At 37.8% G+C, this 24,004-nt stretch overlaps 1 protein-coding gene across 6 annotated transcripts in view; it reads right to left on the reverse strand.

Annotated features, from left to right (window-relative positions):
- LOC146362952 (CUB and sushi domain-containing protein 3-like) overlaps positions 1-24,004 on the reverse strand; it is a 388,582-nt gene that overhangs the window by 235,750 nt on the left and 128,828 nt on the right. The gene's annotated exons all lie outside the window — the stretch shown is intronic.

Below are 24,004 nucleotides of genomic sequence, written 5' to 3' on the forward strand. Positions count from 1 at the left end.
GGAGGATGCAATTTAATGTGGCAGGGTAAAACAAGTTATTCATTTTGAGGGTAGACAATAACCCTGTCCAACACAATTACCTCATTTTTGTGGATGGAGTATCCATCTAAAAATGTTAGTTGAAAAGACGTGCTTAGGTTTTTTTCCAGGCTTGCAATTTCCCTGTATGTAATTGAATGAGCAGATAATGACAGCAGTCTGACTGCTCACAAAGAAACATGGGGATGTCAATTATAAGCTCTTTACCTCCACTTCACCGGTGTGTGTGTGTGTGTGTGTGTGTGTGTGGTCGTTCACGTGCACTCTAGCGTGAGTGTTTGTGTGTGGGCCTCTTGCGTGCATGTCACCGCACGTGCATATACAAGGATTGGTGTGTGTATTTTGAGTCCATGTGGGTGTAACTCCTTGATGCTGTGATCAATGTTTCTCTGAGGTTTGGTTCAATAAACCATTAGATATCTCCCTAAAGACATCCTGCCAACAGAACTTCATTAGACTGACACACATACATATAAAGAAAAACAAAACATGCCACACACACACCTGTTACCTCAAAATTTATCCTGTTTTAACAGGCTGTGGGCGTCGGAAATGAACATAATCAAGTTCTAGTTTGTTTGCGTTTGCTTCTTTTTCTTCTTTTTACTAAAGCAGTACTCTGCAGTATCAGCTATCATTTGATCTGACCTGAAAGGGCTGACTCTGACTGGAACAAATACGCTCGAGCAGACTTGATCAAACAAAATAGTAAGCCGTCCAGTGATACAGGCAACACAAGAAACGGACACGTTTTCTTTTATTGAAGTGACTTACTGTAGATGATGGTGATACATTGCTAAAGGAACACACTGTGTGTTATGAGGATTTCTTTGATATGCTTTTTGCTGAGAAGTATAGCTGGTGGATTATTTTCGTGTCCAGCACAGTGATTATTTACTTCACTGCAGTTAAAAGAAATATGTTACACAGACTGAACTGCATCAAGTACGACACAAAATAGTAAACACAGAGAAGCAAAAGTAATAACAATTTTCTCAGTGCATGAAGAAAAGCTTGTGTGTATTACTAAAAACCAGTAAACCATTAAGCTCCATCTTACCCTTAGCTCTTATGTCTCCTGCACTGATTTTAGTAAGAGTACTGATCAGCTTTCTACTTCCTGTAGTTTTCTTCTCTGTTTCACACATTCATCTTTCACTTCTACCTCTGTCCCTTTCTTCCTCTCTTATCTCTTCTCACAGCCACCCCTCTTCTTACTATTAATTAAAAGTCTGTATCTGTGTGTGTGTGTGTGAGTTTGCTTGTGTGCAAACATCAGGCTTCAGTATTAATTAAAGGTGTGAATGCTAATTGGTCAGATCAATAACGGGTCGTTAGGCCTCGGGGGCTGCCAGCCAATAGGAAATCATTATGTGTCTGACATCACTGTCACTCTGCTAAACTTGCACTGCACAGTGACACCATGCATACGCAGACATGTACGTCTGCACTTGCACTGCTGTCATCTGGAAGGATAGGTTTACTTCAAACACTGTGACAGAGAGAAAAGAGCGAGAGTAAAGAAACAGAAGCTGTTATCTGAACAGAAGAAGCAAATTGGCACAAAATGTAAGCAAAGAAAAAAAATTGCAGCATGTACCCAAAACAAAATCAATATCTATTAAGGAAAACAAGGGATAGCGTGAGAGAGAAGATTTTCAGAAACAAAATAGATGCAAAGCCAACATTGGGAGGAACTACATAGAGCGGATCATCTCAGAAGGCCTTTTTGTACTGATCAATACCACAGCAGCCTTTGCATTTTGGCATTTATGACACTACTACTGCTTTCTCTTTCTTTGCAAATCTCAATATGCATCTTTCTGTATTATTTTATGTACTAAACCCTTTTATGTGCCTTACATACATATAAATACATTTTGTTGATATTTTTTAAAAAACACAAGAGACGAGGATAGTATTTGATGAACTGTACAGGACTGGTGGCTTCCCTGATGGGATAAAGATAGCAGACAGTCAGCTCAATTTGCCATTTCAAACAAACTTGCCTAGTACACTGACACCTTCATGCCCCAAGTAACATCCACTGTCACATTTCCACAATATAAGCTTGTTTTTATATTAAACTGTCCTCTTCAACACTTTTTACCTCTACTCTTTATACAGCTTCACAGGCTGAAGCTGAGACAGAGCCTTAGATTTAACAGTGTAAGCACTACTTCATGCTATACAGTAAATGACTTTTTGCCACTGGATTTATCAACTGGTATTCTTGCTCTGAAATCTGATTTAAATTTCAGATCCTCAGAAATCATCTGGTTAACGATATTTCTGGTGGCTGTGCTACTAGATGAAAATGCGATGCAGTGAAGTTTGCTGTCTCCAGGGGTCACTAACCATGTTGTCACTTGTCACTGAGATAGTATTTATTTAATATTTATATTTAATTCTGTCAGACAAACCTTTCACTTGTCCACAAACAAAAAAGCAATATGCGAGAAGACAGCAAATTAGAGGTATGCAGGGGTAATGCTGTTAAATGGTATAGCAAACACAAACTGTTGCCTGCAGAGGCAAATATTACCAATTTGTATGTATGTGCTGATCAAATCTGTATGTGCGTTTCTGCTCAGTTGAGAAAGGCTAGCTAACTATCTTTTGTGTGATATCTAGTAGATGTGGTTACTAAAGTATAACACATTAAATTTAACATCTTAAGATACCCTGGAAGTGACTGACAGATACTAGGACACATGTACCCACACACAAATGTAAACAAATCTCACCTTAACTGTGTACCTACTAAATGATGCAGTCTCACTGAAAAGTTGCTTTGAGTTGTTAGCTCCCATGGATACAACAAGCAGTCACCCTCCTGTACCTACAAGCCTGCCAGTAGTGAAATCAGTGATTAATTAAAAATGACTCAGAATACCTCTATAGTGTCTGTGTCTTTAAGTATATCTCTGCTCTAACTTGCTGTTGTTAACATTGTAAAAATATTTTTTTTTTTAGTATTTAATTAGGTCTGGTGCCTCAAACTAAGCAGACTTCCTCCATTTCTATATATATATTTTTTGTTTTCAAGTAGACAATTGGAAAATGATGTGGGCTCAGCAATACAATACACACAACATAATATGGGTTGATAAATGCGCAGTAAACTTACTGGTTGGTGGAGGATTGGAACTAATGGCAATATACAATATATGATGTAATAATTTCAGATGCTAACAGACATTCAGTGAAATGGTAACTTCCAAAAAGTTGAACTACAAAGCCCACCCACGGACACACACGCATTAATAACACTACATACATTGTATCCCTTCGAGGTGGTCTTTTGATGTTAAGTAGTTTTTCACTTTTCTACAATAAAAGCTTAAAGAATGTCATAAATACACATTTCCAGAAAACGAGCAAACAAAAAGCCATATTATTACCAAATCGATGGTACCACAATGCACACAGCTGGCTTGTTATTGAATTTAAACTATTACTGTTAATGATTGCTTCTGGGAAAATCAACAGGTTCTACCCTGCAGAAAAAAAAAAATGTTTGCCTAAGGCTCCACAAAAACATGGATTCATGGACTACAAGCCATATTTTTATATGACAAGCTACTAATGCAGTTTTCATTGAATGGTTTACACACCAGACGTAAGTCCTGATCCAGAAACTTACCAATGGAAGCATTCATATTGGCTTTTAAAACTATTACCGATGAAGTGATAACAGAATGTGTAGTTTGGTGCCAGCCTTTATTTTGAAGTGCACTTCACAACACTTCAACATTAAAGTTCTTTCAACCTATATCAGTGTTGTCCCTTTTAATCTCCTCTCCTTTCATCTCTCTTCTCGCCATAATACTCTCCTCTGTCACTAGTCTTTTTAACAATTGTGTAGTATCGTCTAACACCAAACACAACCCAACAAGTGGTCCTTGTGTAACTTCAATATTTTCCCTGCCAGTACATGATGGAAACATGTTCATGTTTGTGTGTTCACAATTTGTCTCTGGTGTGCAAAATCACCAAGGAATCAATCAAGGAATAAAAGTTATTTTCATCATAAAACAGAACTTAAATTATTACAGATACTATCTGCTATGACAGAAACTTTGTCTCTGAGTGAAGGACTTATTTTATTGAGTTAAAAACATAAATATATAGATGTACACTAAATGGCTGGTTTATTACATACACCTACCGGTATGAAATTGGACACCTTTTTCCTTTCAGAGCTACCTTAATCCTTCATGGCATGGATTCAAAAAGGTGCTGGAAACATTCCTCAGTGATGTTCGTCCATATTGATATGACAGCACCACACAGAACTGTAACTGCAGATCTGTCAGCTGCACATCTCATGCTTGTTACATCGTGCATTATCTTGCAGGAAACAGCCATGAGAAACTTGGCATACAGCACCAATACTCCGGTAGGCTGCTAAACAATTCTAATTTGGTACTAAAGGGCCCAAAGTGTGCTAAGAAAATATCCTCCACACTATTAGACCACCACCTGCAGAATCTGGTAGGTGCAGTACACTGGTATAGCCCCTGTACTACGAGCGGCTATACCACATTCAAAATCACTTAAATCACTTTTTCTCCCCATTGCCTAAATACACTGGGTGGCTGCCATGTGATTGGCTGATTAGCGTTAACCAGCAATTTGCTTTAACAAGCAGTTGAACAGATATACCTAATAAAGCAGCAGGTGAGTCACGGCAGATGACAGCCCCTCCCTGAGCCTGGTTCTGCCACAGGTTTCTTCCTGTTAAAAGGGAGTTTTTCCTTCCCACTGTCGCCAAAGTGCTTGCTCATAAGTAGGGATGGGTACCGGTATCCAGTGCCATCATGGCACCGGTTCTGACATAAACGGTAGGAACCAGACCGAAAAGCAGCGCACATTTCGGTGCTTTATTTCGGTGCTTTTTTTTCCTGAGATGTCATACACTTTGGATTCCAGCCAATCATTTTACCTTTGCAAGCGTAGTAGGTGGGCCCAGATACATACGTTCTTTTAGAGCAGAGCTACAGATTAAAAATGCCCAAGGCGAAGCGGTCAAAAGTCTGGCTGTACTTCACAGCAAAAGATGCAAACTCAGCAGCCTGCAACAAGTGCTTTAAGCTGATACTGTGCAAAGGAGGTAACACCTTGAATCTGATGAAACACCTGGCGACGCATAGCGTTTTTTTAAAAGCCAAGAAATGCACCGTATTTGATAGCTTGCTGCGAGACCGAGCACCGAGCACATCTACTGCGGGTGTGGTGCCTGTTATCGGTCCCGGAGTTAGCAACATCCCCCAAAAACCCGAAGATTAGAGTCCTGGCCCCTAGCCCTGCCAGTGTAGCAGAAATGATGACGGATGATGATGACAGCAGCAGCCGTTCTCTGGGTCAGTAGCTTAATGTTGTTTGTGTGTAATTTACGCTGAGTAGGCTAACCACGTTATTAAATTAATGCACGTAAGGTGAACTAGCAAACACAGTCGTAGTTACATGCAGCTGTCTTCTTGTTTGATGGCAGATACTCCCTTCACCCTGGCCAAAAAGGCTAAAATGACCAAAGAAAAAGTGGGAAACAGCTAAACATGAGAGGTTTTCAGACAAAGTTGGTGTTTTTTTTCCCCATTGATTAAGCACTGCTTCCAGCCAAGAGTGATACCATAAATCCCCTACAGCTGCAGAAAAGGCTAACATTGTTATCTTTTTACAAAAAAACAGCTAAACATGACAGGTTTTTGGACAAAGTTTGTGTTCTTTTTCATTTCATTTCATTTCATTCATTTATTTGTTCATTTTCAGGCACAACAAATATTGAACATAAAATGCACAAAACAAAAAAACAAAAATTGCCTGAAAAAGGAGTGGGACGAAGAAAACTTATTAAATCCCACCCCTATACTCACTCATCAACAAAAAAAAAAAAAACAATAAACTTCCCGCAGCTACGCCCATCATTGCATACAGACCCATCAACAGCCCCGGGCACATACAAGCATCTAAACAGCAGCTCCCAAACAACAATTAGAGCCTTCATAACTGAATACAGAATATATAAATTATAAATTGCATTACCACAGGTAACAGGCAGTAATAATTACAAGTAACAAACACACATACATACATACATATATATCTACACACACATGCACGTATATATACATACATATGCACACTCTTTTTTTTTTTTTCCCCTCTCTTGGAATCCATACCAGCAATGGTAAGAGAACAAACATTACAGAGCACACTAAAACCCATCATTGAGTATACTGTGACCAGACCAACTGTTTGTAGAGAAATTTAAATCTATGAATATTATTGCATTGTTTCAATTGTAAACTCAGACTGTTCCAGATTTTCACACCACATACAGACACACAAAAACCTTTACGGGTTGTTCGAGTTCTGGGTAATTTGAATTCTCCAAAGCCTCTCACATTATAAACCTTTTCTCGAATTTCAAATCTAGTTTGTAAATTTGCCGGTAAAAGTTTAGTAAAAGCTTTATACAAAATTATGGATGTATTGTAATTAACCAGATCCTGGAATTTAAGTAACTTTGCCTGAAGAAAGAATTTGTGAGTATGATCTAAATAACCAGCCTTGTGAATAATACGCAGTGCTCGTTTCTGTACTGTGACTAATGGATTAGTTGTATTTTTATATGTATTTCCCCACACTTCCACACAATATGTAAGATATGGAAGAACCAGGGTACAGTACAGAGTACGAAGTGCATCTTTATCAAGGAATTGTTTCACTTTATTCAAAACTGCGAGGCTTCTGGAAATTTTGGTTTTTATGTGTCTGACGTGGGGTTTCCATGAAATTTTATTATCAATTACGACTCCCAAAAATTTGTTTTCACTCACATTATCAATTGGTACACCTTCAATGATAATTGGTAATTCTATATTATATTTTAAATTACCAAAAAACATTGCTTTAGTTTTATTTATATTTAATGATAATTTATTTATGTCCATCCATTTTTTAAAATTTATTTTAGCTCCCTGTTTACGGTCATTACAAGATCAGTATAATCATCGCTACTGAAAAATATGTTGGTGTCATCTGCGAACAGTATGAGTTTAAGTACTTGAGAAACATCAAAAATATCATTTATGTATATATTAAAAAGTTTTGGTCCCAACACTGACCCTTGGGGAACACCACATGTAATACCAAGTTTTTCTGAATGGTAATGCCCTATGCTAACATATTGTTCCCGACCCGTTAGGTAACTTTTTAACCAGTTACCAGCTTTCCCTCGAATACCATATCTTTCCAATTTATCCAATAAAATTGAGTGATTGATTGTGTCGAAGGCCTTTTTGAGATCAACAAAAATAACAACTGCATATTTATTTTTATCCAGTGTATCAGTAATTTCTTCTACTGCCTCAATTATCGCCATTGAAGTGGTTCTTTGCGTTCTGAAGCCATACTGACCAACATTAATTATTTGATGTTTTTCAAGGAATTTTTCTAATCTTGAACTAAAAAGTTTTTCTAGAATTTTTGAGAATTGAGGCAGTAGAGAAATAGGCCTATAATTGGTAAAACTGTGTTTGTCATTACTTTTGTATAGTGGTATTACTTTCGCAATTTTCATTTTTTTTGGAAAACAACCGGACTGAAATGATAAATTACAGATATATGTTAAGGGACTAGCAATATTCAGAATAACCTGTTTAACTACAGACATATTTATGTCATGATAATCCATTGAAGACTTACTTTTACATTTTAATGTGATATTTATTACTTCTTGCTCATTTGTAGCTGAGAGGAACAGTGAAGAGGGATTTGATTTTATATTACTGATATTTTCATTTTTATGACACGGGATGTCCGCTGCTAGTTCAGGGCCAACATTTATGAAGAATTTATTGAACCCATCGACAATGTTACTCATGTTGTGATTTTCACCATTTGCATCAGTAAAATATTCAGGATATGATGTTCCAGAAGATCCTTGTTTAATTAAGTTGTTTAACACATCCCAAGTTCCTTTTATATTGTTTTTATTTTCATATAATCTTCTTCTATAATAAAGTTGTTTGCTCGTTTTTATAATATCAGTCAATTTATTTCTATATGCTTTATATCTTTGTTCCACTTCTTTTGTTTTTACTTTGATGAACTGTTTATACAGATTGTTTTTCTTTTTGCAAGCATTAATAATTCCTTTTGTGAGCCAAGGACTTTTTATCTTTTTTTTCTTTGTCATGTGTTCGTTTACAGGGCAATGTTTATTGTACCACATAGTAAAAATATCTAGAAAATTATCATAAGCCTTGTCCACATCTGACTCTTCATACACCGAACTCCAATCTTGTGCTAAATCGAAATTGAAGGCATGAATTGCTTCTTCATTTATTATTCGCTTTGCTATCATGATCTTGGTATCTATTTTTTTTAAATCACAGTCACACAAAGTAAAAACTGGTAAGTGGTCAGTTATATCACAGACAAGCAGGCCACTATTAATTTGGAAATCCATGACATTAGTAAAAATGTTGTCAATAATAGTGGCGCTATGTAATGTTATTCTGCTTGGCTTCGTTATTGTTGGATATAGTGATAAGCTGTACATCGTGTCAGTAAAGTCATCAATGGCTTTTAACCTTGTTGGATTTAGCAAATCAATATTAAAATCACCACAGATAAATAGTAATTTTTGGTTCACCGAAGCAAACGTTTTTTCTATCCATTCATTAAAAGTGTCAATACTTGAACTGGGTGTCCGATATATGCAACTTATAACATTTCTCTTTTTTTCATTCATAATCTCAATAGTCAAACATTCCAAAATTCCATCAATAGCCATAGACATAGTTGTTACAACATTATATTTTATAGAGTTATGAACATATATAGCAACCCCGCCGCCCGCCTTATTTAATCTATTCATGTATTTTAAATCATATCCATTCAAACAAAAATCTATTCCTTTATCGACATTGAACCAAGTTTCAGTGATGGCTATAACACTAAAGGGGCGAGAAAATTGTTGCAAATAGTCCTTAATGAAATCAAAATTAGAGTACATACTTCTGCTGTTAAAGTGAATTAATGAGAGCTTCCCGTCTAGGTTAATTTCTTTTTCATATTGTTCCTGTGTGAAATAATTATAATTTTTAACAAAAGAAGAGAGAAAGTTACTTTCAGAATCTATTTCTGGATCTATTATATTATGCTCCTTATATTCACAATTTAGATCAATTACTTTCTGTTGAAGAATTGATTTCAACGTGTCCATGTCATTTCCTGGTGTAATTGATACATTGGTGTCAGTTATACTTGTCCAGATCCTCCATGTTCCTCACTATCAGTACTTTTGCCTCTTCTGGTGTCCCGTTTAGCTTAATGAAAATCTTACAGTTTGTTACCCATGTATGTTGTATTTTACCGTTCTTCTTCAGTTGCCTTGCCTTCCTCGCGATGTCTGCGTTTTTTCGTGTCAGATGCTCATTAATGAAAACGTCCGTGCCTTTCAGTTTGCGTCCTTGTTTCAGCAGTGCGACCCTGTTCTTCCGATTGACAAATCTCATAACGACGGCCGGCGGTCTGTCACTCCTCCTGGGCAGTGAGTGACATGCTTCTATGTGCTCCAGGTCCATCTCTATCCCCTTGCTTTGGAGGAAGGACGCCACCTGTTGCTCCACCGAGCGGGTCTCCTCGTCGCTGGGCTCCCCGACGTTCCCGCAGTGTTGCCAACTCCTCAGTAAGGAAAATCGCTATTGGTTGTCCTAAAAGTCGCTAGAAGTCGCTAAATGACGTCATCGCCTAATTTTCATAATTGGTCATGCTAATCTAATTGTAACCTATGTTGTTGGAGAGAGAAATAACATCGTGGAAGAGACATAAAGTGAGTAAAAAACGTCCTAAATGCATTTGGAGTTTATTTAGAACTACGAATTAAATTTCTTTTAGCAATTATTGTTTTTTTTAATGTCACAATTCCAACCCTGCTCCTTTACCCGGGCTTGGACCGGCAAAAGTGACCCGAAATAGGCACTCTGGTGGAGTTACTTTGTGTGTGTGTTTATAAGTAGTTTTAAACCTTGTGATCCACAAAACAGCATAAGAGTAAAAGAGTAAAAGAAGAACTGACTGCGTTACAGCACCCGCTGCTTGTTGAGAGTAAAAGCGATACGCGCTTTCACGTCTTTTTTTAGCGACTTTTTTTAGGAAAAAAGTCGCTAAGGGGTCTGAAAACTTGCTAAATATAGCGACAAAGTCGGTAAGTTGGCAACACTGCGTTCCCGGCCACCGCGCGCGCGTATGAGCGCGGCTTGATTTTAATACCGCTGATGACCACGTCGTTCGTACGGGTGTACTGCTCCAGCTCATCCACCTGCCGCTCGAGATCCATGATCCGTCTGTCCTTCTCGGCATTTTGGAGGCGTAGCTGTTTTACCTCCTCCAGAAGCCCCAGAAGCAGCTCCTGCTGCGCCCTGACTGCGGCCACGTCTCCGCACAGCGCTCCGAGGGAGGTTTTTATGTCCTCAACCTCCTCTGGTGTTGGGCCTTTCTTGGGTGGCATACTTGGCAAAAGGTCCAATGAAGCGGAATTTAAGGTGGCGAAACGAAACGACTCAGCTAGCTACTTGTTAGCTCATGGCTAGCTTTCTGGCTAACTCCAGAGACCCGGCTGGTAGCTGTTAGCAGCAGACTGAAAATGCTATTCTTCATTCTTTAAGCACCGGTTTGAGCACCGTTTAAGCATCGGCACCATTTCAAAAGTACCGGTTTGGTACTGGTATCGGATAAAACCTAAACGATACCCATCCCTACTCATAAGGGTTCATATGATTGTTGGGTTTTCCCCTGTATGCATTATTGCAGGGTCTACCTTACAACATAAAGCGCCTCGAGGTGACTGTTGTTGTGATTTGGTTCTGTATAAATGAGATTGAATTGAAAGTGAGTGTATCTATTTGTATTAATCTCAATACTGACAGTACTGATAGAGAAATCAATTTGAAATGAGATCAAGACCTTTAAGTCAGAGTTTCTCTTATACTGACGACGATTTTTAACCCTTCATTTTATCCTGAAAGCTTTTAGCAGGAATGTTTGTTGACTAAATTGGCCCATACTTCACAGCAAGTAGTCAAATAAGTAGAAATGGTTTGATCAGCAATCCTGTGTTCTTTATTACAAGGTCCATTATATTGCTAATGTTAACATTTTCCCTGAAAAGACTTTCCTAATCAAATGCTCAGGCATCAGTTTTAGTGGGGAAAAAGCCAAAACTCAATGCTGCAGATGTTCTCACACTAAACTAGGAGTGCTGTGTTGCTATACTTTCCACTGTAATACTGCTGTTCACTTTATTAAGAAACAGTAGTTGAGATATTAAAAGCAGTGGGGTAGTTAAATAACAAAATCTGCTGAACAAAAAGCAGAGCACAGTGGCTGGAGAATACAGGGCTGATAGTCATGTTAGCAATTAATTGGATGATTAAATATTGAGTGAAAAACCCAGTGGAATGCCCTTAAATAATGAAATCTGCTGATGAGAGGCCACTGAAAGAGGTTAGAGACCAGTCTGCTGATGTTCCTTATCACATTTTTTGGGATGGTTATACATTTGGTGAAAATCCTAACTGGCTGACAGCATTAAGGGATGTGTTTTGTGTAAATGCCGCCTCTGAGTTCTGTCTAACTCATGGCATTAAGAACTGCTCTGTCAGCACGACCCTGTTCATTTTTGCCGTTATGCTAATCAGGTGACATTCCTTCTTGCTTGGCAGAAGGAGCTGATTGGATGGGCCGAGGTGGAGACCCTGAAGGGAGGCCATTTGATTGGTTGGCTCATATAAAGCTGAATGATGGACTGACATTGGCCAGGTGGCCATATTATTATCAAACCACACACGCACTCACACACAGACACACAGAACTGCACACCTATATTAACTCTGTACCAGGATATATTTTAGTCAGGTGGCCAGTGGTTGTCTGACAGACCTGAATATCAAATCAATATATCATTCGATGTAATTTCTATCCTGTCCAGCACAGAGGGGTTTGGCAGCCATTCCATATATTTTCATCATAAAGGTGTTTAATATAATTCAGATATGAGGTCAATATATCATTTGCTGGACTTCTTTTAGTGAGAAACCTCTTCCTTGCCAATTCAAGTGCTGAAAGACTTTTATTTAATAGTATTAATCAGATGTCACAGTAATGGCTCGTTTGTGGACAAGCTTTGATGATAGACATCTATCCTTTCTATGCAATAAAACACTTGGAACCGTCTTAATATAAATACATCACAGAATTAGTTAGTTTTGTCCAGGTATCACATTAAATTGTCACTTTCTGGACTTTGATAATTAGAGGAAACTACAGTATACTTCATAGCAGGAAAGTGAGATGTCTAGCAGCAATTTAATGTAATTATATCATCCAGACATCAAACTGATACATTGTGCGGAAATTCAGTGAAGGCTTGACACTGAGAGATTTAAAAGTTATTTTGTACTATACCATTACATAATTACATGCAGTAATCAAGATAATGACCTAATACCACTTGATTTTACCAATGATATGACGAGTACCACTTCTTACATAAAATATCTATATATTAATGACAGATAAAACCAGTGAGCTCTATCAGAACCTTTGCAACCTTGTCATTGCAAAACATACGGATGGCATTGGTTACAAAAGAATACAGGTAGTCATTGGCATGGATAAAAGAGAAGCATTATATATATATATATATATATATATATATATATATATATTAAACTTCGTTTCACACAATCTGGTCTCACTGTACGTTTACGTAAGTGGGTGTGTGTGATTGTCTCAGCTGATGCCACTTTACTGAAGATGACCTTGCAGAAGTTATAACAGTGAGGAGCTGAATGCACACTCTAGATGGTGAACACAAAGACACACACAGGAAACATTGATTTCTCCTGTTCACCTAGAAAGCATAGAGCACATTACATTGTTAGACTCAGCTCCTCTTCCTTCCCTGTAGCCTCTCTATTTCGCTTTTTCCAATCTCAAGGTACATATTTGCTTTTCTCATTTTATTCTTCTCTCATTTTTCCCCAGTTTTTTCCCCTTTTCTTCAGTTTCATTATTTCAGTTTTCCATTCCTTCCACTCTGCCTTTTGGTACTCTTACATGTTGCATGGTCCTCATTCATCTTACTCCTTTTGTCACCCCTTGTATAAACAACAACTCGCTGCTATGGGAATATGTAGGATACTTACACTGTACATTGTACTCACACATACACATGCATGTACTAAGACACACAAATACAGCGTACCTCAGTACATGACTATGAAACATAATTTTTTTTTCATGGGACTGAGCTGATATATTGGTTCTCATTTTAAATGTATGAACTGAGCCACAGTTGTGTACAAATGCGGGCACACCCACATGCTTACTTGTGTGCAATGTGTGTTAAATATATGTGTTAAACCATGCACGATCTGTGGGAGAAAATCACTAAAATATAAGAACATACACAGAGAGAGCAAGAAAATGAAAGAAAGGCAAAAGGATGGTTGAGTAGTGACTATTCATATTGTGATTAGCTAGAATTGAAGTCAGTGACAGGTGCTGTCTATAGCCTTTACTCCTAGTCTGGAGCTGCTTTGGCAGCATCAGGACAAAAAAAATAACAAAAAAAAGCCCCACAGGTGTTCACAGGAAACCACTTCAAGAAAGTGCAGAAGAAGGAGTCCAAGCTCCCCTCCTGTTGCTTCATAAAAAAAACTACATCTGGGATTTTTTTTTGTATTTGTAAAGTATCTGTAAATTAAAATACGGTTTAAAAAGTTTAACATATTGCTAAGGTGGAAATTATACACTGACTTTATATTTTACCAATCACTCGAAGAGCTTTACATTACAAGCTGCATTCATCTTTTGACACATTCATAGGTGACGGTGTCACGCCTTCAATCAACCTCCACTGCTAGGGTCACCTTCTCCTTTCCATGATGCTATTACCTGACCTGGATTCAATGAATTGAGTTGAACTGAATTGAAATAAAATGAATGAAGAGAGCAAAAGACTGAATGACAAAAAATGAGAAGGCAAAGAGACAGGCAGATGGAGGGATGATAGATAGAGGAGTGGGTATTGTCAGTCCCCTCAGGTCTCTTTGATAAAGATCAGAGCAGCCACAGCCAGAACCTCAATCACATACGCATGCATGCGTGCGTGCACACGCGCACACACACACACACACACACACACACCAAAAAACATGAACACTAATCACATTTCTGGAAGATACACTATTAATTCACCCTCTCACTCAAACACATACCAAACACACACTTGTATTTGACTTCTACACGCAGATCATGTTCAAGTTAAAGAGGCTGGAGTCAAAATCAATCAATCAAGTGCTGATAAGGGATCAAAGACCGAGAGGAACAAATGGTAGAATGCTCCATAAGCCGGCGCCTCTAGACATTGCTGCAAATGGTTTTAACAAAAATTTAAAGTGACTTTCCAGTGTTTAGGTTTTACTAGAACTTTATCCACAAGCTGGACAATCATCAAAAATTCATATTTCATATTTAAGGGGTTTCCTCTGAGGATCTGGTTTCAGTGGCAGTGCATCCGGCAGTCTGATCAGACTCATCAGTCTGCTAACTGAATGTTATTGGCTTGGGCTTACTGCTGTGAATGGTAAATAGTTATAAATGCTAAGATATTACTGATGCGGGAGATGAAACATTTTGTAAATGTGATTCAAAGATGTTTTTGAATTATAATGTGGGAAACAATTAGATGATGTTCTAACTAAAATTTCATGCAGGGAGGAAGGAGCTAAATAAGATTGAGACCAGAAAAGCAACAGGCCTAGATGATATCAGATCTAGACTGCTCAGAGGCTGTGCAGATCAGCTCTGTGTGTGGTGGTCATGCACAATTGTAATCTGAGCCTTAGTCTGGGGAAGGTCCTTATCCTGTGGAAGTCTTCCTGTGTGGTTCCAGTGCCAAATTCTGTACAGCTCAGGGAGGTTAAACACTTCGGACCTATGGTCTTAACTACTAACTTAAAACCTGAAGAACACCCCGATGAGAATAATCATCAACAACCTGCAACCCTTGGTAGCACACTACTGGAACCTCTGCACTTTTCTTACTGTCCTGTTATTGGGAAAGATGATGCTAACATTTATCTCCTCCACCAATCACTGTCACACCTGGAGAAGGTCTGTGAGGGTCATTTGTTTTTGACTTCTCCAGTGCTTTCAATAAAGTTCAACCCACACTGCTGAGGAAGAAGCTGTAATGTGGTATGCATAATGTGGCCCATCTCAGGACAGTGCTCTCTCCGTTACCCTTCCGCTCTACACATCGGTCTTCAGATTCAACATCCCTAACTGTCACCTCCAGATGTTTTCCGATGATACAGCCATTGTTGGATGTGCATCTCATAAGGGAATGATCTGGAAAAATGGGAAGGCTATCACTGACTTTATCATCATGGTCTAAAGTCAACATCAACACCAGTAAGACGAAAGAGATAGAGGTTTTATCTTTTAAAGCTGTTTTCTGCTGGGAAGGTGGCACAAGAAACGGCTTGATAGACTGGTGAAGAAGACCAGTTCTGTGATTGGCCAAGACAGGCAAGATGAGGATGTTAGCCAAGCTTATGCCCATTATGGACAACACCGCTCCCCCCTTGCATGAGACTATATATTCCTTTAAATCCGGTGATAAAAATTTATTCATCTTGAGTAAACAAATGGAGAATATTGACATCCTAATAACAAAAGGAGGAAAAAATTGATACAACATAATATTGCGATACTAATATTGAATTGATCCAGCGACACTCAATGTCGATATTTTATTATAAAAATTGCAAATAATAATTTAATTGTTTATTAGTACTAGATAAAATGGTAAAATCACACAAGGAAGTTACAGACAAGAAGAAGAAGAAATCTGAAAAGCTCCATTTACATTTAAATCAAAAATAGAGACATTTGGGATTTTTACCAAGGATGGTAAAAAGATTGATTTGACATGTGGAATTTGCAAGGAGGGTCATATGAAAGTAAAATATTCGGGGAATGTTACAAACATAAGGGATCATCTGACGCACAAACTTCTTGCGGTAATGTTAGCCAATGACAGCAAAGTTAACCTTAACTTAGATTAACTGACAAAGCAGCCAGCACTGGACACGTCTAGTTTGACTGACCTACCTCCAAGTACCTCCAAGTGTAACGACGATGCCCATGCAGTACAACACTGTTGAAAATGAGTGCTTTCGTTATAGGTTGAGACACTCCAACTGCAGAAAAGGGTTGCACGCTTTGATTATCTGAAAGCTCATTATCTCGTAAAGGTCATTTAATACATTAAAAGTACAGAAATTCTTGAATGTTGCATTTGGGATGTAATTTACATTCAAATAAGTAAGTATAAACTCAAAATTTATGACAGACTTTTAATCACAGGAGTCGGTCTAGAATAGAACAAAAAAAATCCAAATAGTTTAAAAAATGTGTTCATCCAATTCATTTTATTTCCCACTTATATTACGTGTTTGTATTTGTGTCTGCATTTATTAGTTTGAGACTTTGATCTGACTGAAATACTCACTCAAAGGTAATTAAAAATGTGAAAACGTCTGTTCACAATAAGTGTAATCTTATTTCCTAAATCAATGTCACACTGAACAGTCAGAAGCTATCAAAAAGCACACAGGAGAAATGAATCCAATTAGCAGCTCTGAAATCAAAGTCACATATTTCATACAGTAAAAAGCCAGAGTAGTCAATATGAAAAAGCTGCATTCATTTTTAGTTTCTCACAAAAATCTGTTTCTTTTTTAAACCCTTGCAATGTACACCAAGCATTTGATAAACAATACATACTAAATGAGGAAGCTTTAGTAAACTCTTCTAAAACAAAAATGTGAATCCTGGGACATACGTCATGATGATGGAACAGTAGGTCCAGAAATTAGTGCATGACCAGAGGTTCAGTCAGTTGGCAGCAGACCTATGGTAGCAATGTGGAACTGATGGATAAATGCCCAGATGGGCTCATTGGTGCTACTGACATCTGGCCAGTTAGAGCTCCCAAAGTACCTAACCACCTGGCACCAACTGTCCAGGTGGGGGGCTCTCTTCTTTTCTCGAATAAAAAATAATTGTCATCTTACAAAATAATTTAGCCTGATATAGCTGTTTAACTGATATTACTCTGATACTGGACTTCTTGGATAACTTTCTGAGTGTGCCTGAAATAAAATCATTTTATGATCTGATGTTTCTGAACTATTTAATGTTTTGTGGTATATAAATGTTTTAGTTTGTAAAAAAATAGAAATAAAAACCAGCATTGGAAAATTGTGGTGCTATAGTTAACAACACCAGTCAAAGGTTATAGAAACTTTTGTCATTCAGGCATTTTTGGTTGGTTTTACCCCTAAAGAGATGTAACTTGTCTTAATCCAAGAATGCTACAAAAAGCAATGTAAAATTAATTTTATACGGCTTAAAGTCCAACTCAGAGACTCGATTAATGAAGGCTGTTTCTATTATAATGACTCTCTTCACCAGACTGCCACCATGGGTGCGCATTCAACGTGCACGTTAAATTACCAAGCAGAGCCTCTCCTGTTAGTAAATTACCAACTGAATATCATCCCTTTAGTTCGTGACTGTATCTATTCTCTCTGAGGTAAAGGTAAAAGGTGAAGGTATAAGAAATATGTTACATCTTAGTAAGTTAAAACACAGGCAGTGTAGACAAGATAAAGCAAAGGCTTTGAGGAGAAAACAGCAGTAGTAAAGAGAGCGAAGAGGGGAGTGAAATGAAATCTCTGCTGACTTATTAGCTGCATAGTAGCATGTTCTAGGATGAAAAACATGCTCTCTCTCCATGTTCTCAAAACAATGATTACATCAGGGAACTGTGTTTAGAGTTAGGTGAGTTTTCCTCAGATTTTCTTTTGGAGTTTTCAGTCAAAAAATAAAAAAATAAAAAAAATAAAAAAAATATATATATAAATATATATATATATATATATATATATATATATATATATATATATAAATAAAAAGCCCCCCATAATCCTGATAAGAACAAGCAGAAAAGTATGGATGGATTGTATTCTATGTTTTAATAAAACACATTGCTTAGTGTTGATATTTATTCTTCATTTTATGTTATTTTATTATATTTTTTACCCTTTTTGTTTCAATTGTTCCTACTAATTTTTCCTTACCTTAATATGAAAGGTAATATGAAAAGCAAAAAACAAATCTAAACATATTAACCTCACAGGACACCAGCACTTGTTTAAAATACAGTTTTAATCTTTTTGTAACTATTCGGGATTTCTGTTTTTTATGTGTTTTTGTAAGTATAGAAACTGTTATTCTTAAACAAAAAGTTTTTTAAAAGTACAAAAAAATGTATGGAAGTGTATGAGCACTAGTTTACCAAGAGTTTATTTTACACAATAACACAATAAAGTCCCCATTGTGTAAAAAAACAAACAAACTAACAAAAACCTATAAAATACTTTAGTGAGCAAAATTAGGTTTAAGATGCAGAAAAGCCTAGATTTAATGCCCCCATATGAGACCACACGGTCTTTAGAGGTCAAAAGAGGAATTAAAATGGGTGACAGAGGATGAAAACGCACAAGGTGGCTCAGTAGACGATGGAGAAATAAGAATAAGAGGGGAAAAAATGATTTCAACACCGATCATGCTGGGAAAGAACAGGATGTAAGTGTGCGTATGTGCGTGTCTAAGTGCTCTGATAATCTGTGATTCCGTCTCATCAGCACAATATCAAACTGCCTCCGACATAATGCTAAATAATACATCACTGTCTTTCTCTCTGTCTTGCACGCGCACATATACACACTGTATGGTATGTGCAAAAGCATGAATTAGTTATGACCTGACAGCCTTCAGAGGAAGAGGAAGAAATGTTCAAGGAGTCCAACAATCACATCAAAGTGTACCCCACCAAGCAGGCAGGCTGCCAAGGCTAAAGCAGCCCTACTGTATCTTTGCCATGCCGAACGCAAAATTCGTCCTGTACAGCAATCTGCTTTATAAAGTGGGCATAATCATGCTGCTTTATTACAATTTATGTCATGGGTACACAGTTACACAGTATATTAACTGATCTATCAATTCAATATTATCCATTCACCCGTATCCACAATACACTGAAGCAACAGGCAGGGCAGTTAAGTTCAGACATTCTTGTCATCATACATTCTCCAATTTCTCTTGCACACCTAATTGAAGAGTTCCAAGGCATTTTGAGGCCAGATGGGATAAAAAAAAAAATCCCTGAAGTAAACAATCAATATTTCAACCTAGGGCTGTTCGATATAACGATATATATCGGATGACGATATAAAAACGTCTATCGTTTGTTTCGTTGTGTCGCAAAAGAAACTGTTCACTTCAATATTTTTTCATGGTTTTGATGGTCACTGTAGTGGTTATATTAATTTCTTAAAGTTCTCTCTTTCTCTTATATTTTATATAACCACACTACAGACGGACAAGCACCTGTTTTTATGCGCTGTGGTTAGTGTCCGCTTGTTTATGTTCCACATAAACCTTTCACAATAAAGCTCAAGATCCTGTTGAGACTTTTCAAAATAAACCGAATCACGCGAAAGAGCAGATTATTTACGGATGAGAAGTAAAAAAGAGCCGCCAGGTGCTAAAAAATAAACCTTAGACTCAAACGTTAGAACAGGCTTTTCCCCGCAGCACGCCGTGTAATAAATGCTCACAAAGAAAACGGCGGCTGTTACAACTTATGTCTAAAAATGTATCGTTTCAAGCATCGGTTAAAACACTCGACTCCAGCTACATGACGCGCAGCTGGAAACACTTCCCGCAAGACGAGCTGCCCGAGATTCACAGAATTTACAGAAAATGTTACATTTTTGTGATTTATATCGTTATCGGGACGATAGATTTCTTATATCGGGATATGAGATTTTGGTCATATCGCACAGCCCTATTTCAACCAACTAAAAACACTCAGCTGTGAAACCATTGAGTTCTGGGACCATCTTCAAACTCGTCTTTGTGTTGATCTGAACTGTGCACCTGTAACGTTGTGAAAATGCATCTTTCATGCTATAGTGTTGACAAAAATGCATTCACAAACAGCCTATTTTTAAACACCTGCCAAATTATTCAAATCTGCCTCTGCGAAGTGCCTGCTTCAGGATGATACTGCCATGATGAACTCACTTTCATGGCTTGTAATAAAGATAATGAGCAGGTATTTTTTGCTCATTGTTTTTCTGTAAGCATAAAGTCAGTACCTGCAAAAATCAAAACTCTGCGATGGCTCCAGAAACAGATTAGGCGGAAGGATTACATGGACTGTGAATGACTTGCCAAAAACTGTCCAAACTTGGGTGGATAATTCCTTCAGAGAAAATCTTCTACTTGCTGTATAAATATACAGCCTAGGTGTCTGCTGTGGACAGTCTAAAAAGTTCAAATTCAATAGAAGAGCGACCAGAAGTAAGTTTAATATTGCAATGTGGTCTGCTGTTAAAACCCCCCTTATTCACACAGAGCAAGTCAAACATCTGAATGTATCAACAGCAGGGGCTCTTCAGCTAAGTCCCATGGATGCTCTCACTGAGAGCAAACTCCTTCTGTATCACAGCTACACACACATGCCCGCATAAACATCAACACAGAAACACACTATCATGCAGGATGAACGCGGGCCAAGTAGCAAGTAAAAATTTGTGCCAGTGAATAAATCTGGGACAACTGCTTCGACACACAAGTGGCACCGGCACACACATAAACACGCACACAGCATGTGTGGAGATTTAGATCCAGACACTTAGCAATCAGTGATATTGTCATCTTGCAGCACACCAGACAAACATATAAATAAGATATACGCCAATCAGCTATTGTACCTACACAGAGAATATCACGGAAGGCCCACAAAAGAATGCACAAAGACGAGCATAGGCAGTTGAAGAATGTATACTTCTGAACAGCTGTGACAAACATATTTATGCATTTAGCCATCTATATTTGTGAGGACCAGTTTAGACCTTGGAAGAGGATATTTTTTGGAAAGTGGGGAGGACATCTGGATGGTTTTATGTTGGGACGTACTTTCCAGCGGACTGGGAGTTAAGGCTTGAGTTTCGGTTAGTGGTTTAGGTTGGACTAAAGGTTAGATCTAGATAAAAATAGGCCTTTATTTGGGTGCGTCAAGCTTATGACAAGGAGCTAGGTATTTGATGATCATAATAAAGTGTGTTTGAGGTGCATGTACAGATTTACACAAACATGTAGTTTAGATTGACAAGTTAAAGGTTTACAGGTAACACTGCCTGTGTGGCTACTAGACAGAGGCATGGTGAATCATGGAATTGGTGGTGGTCTTTTTTTTCCTCTGGTAAGTGACTTTAATCCATTTTGGAGCACATATGTAGGCCATTTTTTAACCTTGTTTCGAGTAATAAAACAGCTGAAATTACCTCCTGTTTGTCAGATTATTCACAGGTCCTTTTGTAAATTTAATTTACCAGCTGCGGCCCTTGTGTTTAAAAATTACTCTCTGAGTTGCTGTTTTTTTTTTTGGTTTTTTGTTGGAAAAACAAAACAAATGTCCCCTCTCTGTAGGCTCATATGCATGTTGATATGACAATATGAACCCATAGATGGTGTGAAATATGGATGTTGCTGTTGTGATGTCACCCACTAATTAATTTTAAAGCGTGGAGACGAGTGTCTTCATCATCAACTTCTAACAACTTGTCAATCTCCTAATGAGCGTATCCTGGATATTCATCCTTTCTGAAACATATAATGACAAAAACATACTAATTAATCAGTGTTTCATTCACTATGAGTTAAATGTGTGACTGAGCCCATGAAGGCATCTAGGGAGTGTTTACTGAGGCCAAATGTGAGGGCCGCTTTCAAAGAGACTTCTATTTTTGACACCGCAGCTATTGCCCTCAGTGGCCATTAAAGAAATACTGGCTTAAGGCACTTCTGTGTTGGCTTCACTTTCAAACCTATGTCAATCCTTTATGCCAGGTGTGGACAACAAATTTTAAAATTCATTGCCCACATCTGCTTTATGCTTTTCATGCATGAACTAAATGCAGTGTGTGTCTGACTACACGAGGTCCCATCTTTAGTAACACCGAGAATACTATTAGAAAGTATCCTAAGTATTCCAAGTCATTTATAAATAGCTTCATAGAACAAAAAGTAAAAGGAGGTATTTTGATCTGACCAAAGTGCTTTTTTAATAACACTCCAGGTTTCAGAGGGATTTGGGGAGACAGCATTCAGACATAGAATCAGATAAATGGAATTCATGCAACATTAATCTTGTTATTATTTTTACCTGTTCCTATGAAATAGCATCCAAATTGCCATTAATCACAACCACCACTATTTCAGGAACTAATTTGGAAGACTTGCTGTTGTAAGGACAGCACAGCATTTCTTCAGAGGCTATATTCACACTAAATAGTATTAAAAAGTAGTGTGAATGACTATAACTTACACTCTATATAATGTTTTTGGCATTTTACTTTCACTGAACATTTGTAGCCACTTTGTGATAAATGGTGGAAAAGAAAGCAGAGGTATAACATACAACAAAGAAGCTCATTCAAAGGTATAGCTGCTGAGGCATTTTTGCCCAAGTGTTGTGCATCATCACCACCTATAACAAACACATTATGATAAAGACAACAGGTTTAATTGTAAATTATGTTAATTGTTCTTGAATTATGTTAAACACCTTCTTCTCACATTCTCTTCTCTACAGTATTTTTGCATTGTTAACTGATACATTGCAAATGATTATGTTACCGACTCGTGTCTAATTTATGTCTACCTAATCGACACCTTGGGTCGATGATCTTTTAGAGGGCATTTGGGGTTACATATTGAGACTATAGTGTTGCCATGCAATCTGTTAGCATGTCAAGAAACTATTCAGTCAATAAGAATCAAGTAATAAGTGTTGCTAGTTTTCCTAGTGTAATGTGGTTGCCTCAGTTTGATGCTTTATTACTCACTGAATTGTTGAGGACATCAAAGTTTTTCTTATCTGAATCTCATCTCAAATCTTTAATGCTCCCAGCATATGGTGTTGATTCACAGTGAGCGCTAAATTTAACTAACAAGCAAACTTTTACCTCTCTGTGACTATGGCTATGGCACCACAGTGTTTATTTGGGCCCTAAGGGAAGGGGGCAAAAGCAGCTCCCCTCGCGATGACTCCACTCCTCCACAGCATGATCAGAACGCTGCATTTTTCAACTGGTAAATTCTTCCACCATATTAAAGTGGTTATGTAAAAAGGACAGATTGACTTGTCTGTTTTTGTTTAAGTTAAAAAACATAAATGTATGAGAAAGATTTTAGCGCCCAAACATCTGGGCTCTGCTCTTCCACATCTACATTATATGATCTTTAGTAAGCTCACATTTTTGTCATTTTTGTTTATCTATGCCTTCCTCTCTCTCATAACAGCCTCCTTTTTTTTAAAAAAAAAGGTATGAACTTGTCACCCACTAGGGAGTCTCTTCCTGTGCTGAGTGGGAGGGAGTCAGAAAATACGTATTGAATTTAGGGCATAGCAGTCCTTCTTGGAAACTTTCTGCATCTGGATGGCTCTCAGTGGGACCGACTTAAAATCATGTAGTGAGTGAAGACACGAGGACGTAAAAATCTTACGTGTGGTATTTTAAGAGTACACTATGTCTAACAAATAAACAGGGATTGCTTGGGGTAGACAACACACAGTGGACCACCTCATTTACTTCTTGATTGAAAAACAAGGGCTCACTCAAGGTCGAGTGTTTGTTGCAAGTGTCCATCTTTCCTACACGCCTCAGTACATACCCACAACGAGACGTGTCCTATGGAATTTGACCTGATATTTAGTACTCAGAGTGGGTCTTGGCTTATG

The sequence above is a fragment of the Perissodus microlepis genome, chromosome 22, assembly GCF_051167445.1.
Source record: "Perissodus microlepis isolate ML-2025 ecotype Zambia chromosome 22, ASM5116744v1, whole genome shotgun sequence".
Lineage (NCBI taxonomy): Eukaryota > Metazoa > Chordata > Actinopteri > Cichliformes > Cichlidae > Perissodus > Perissodus microlepis.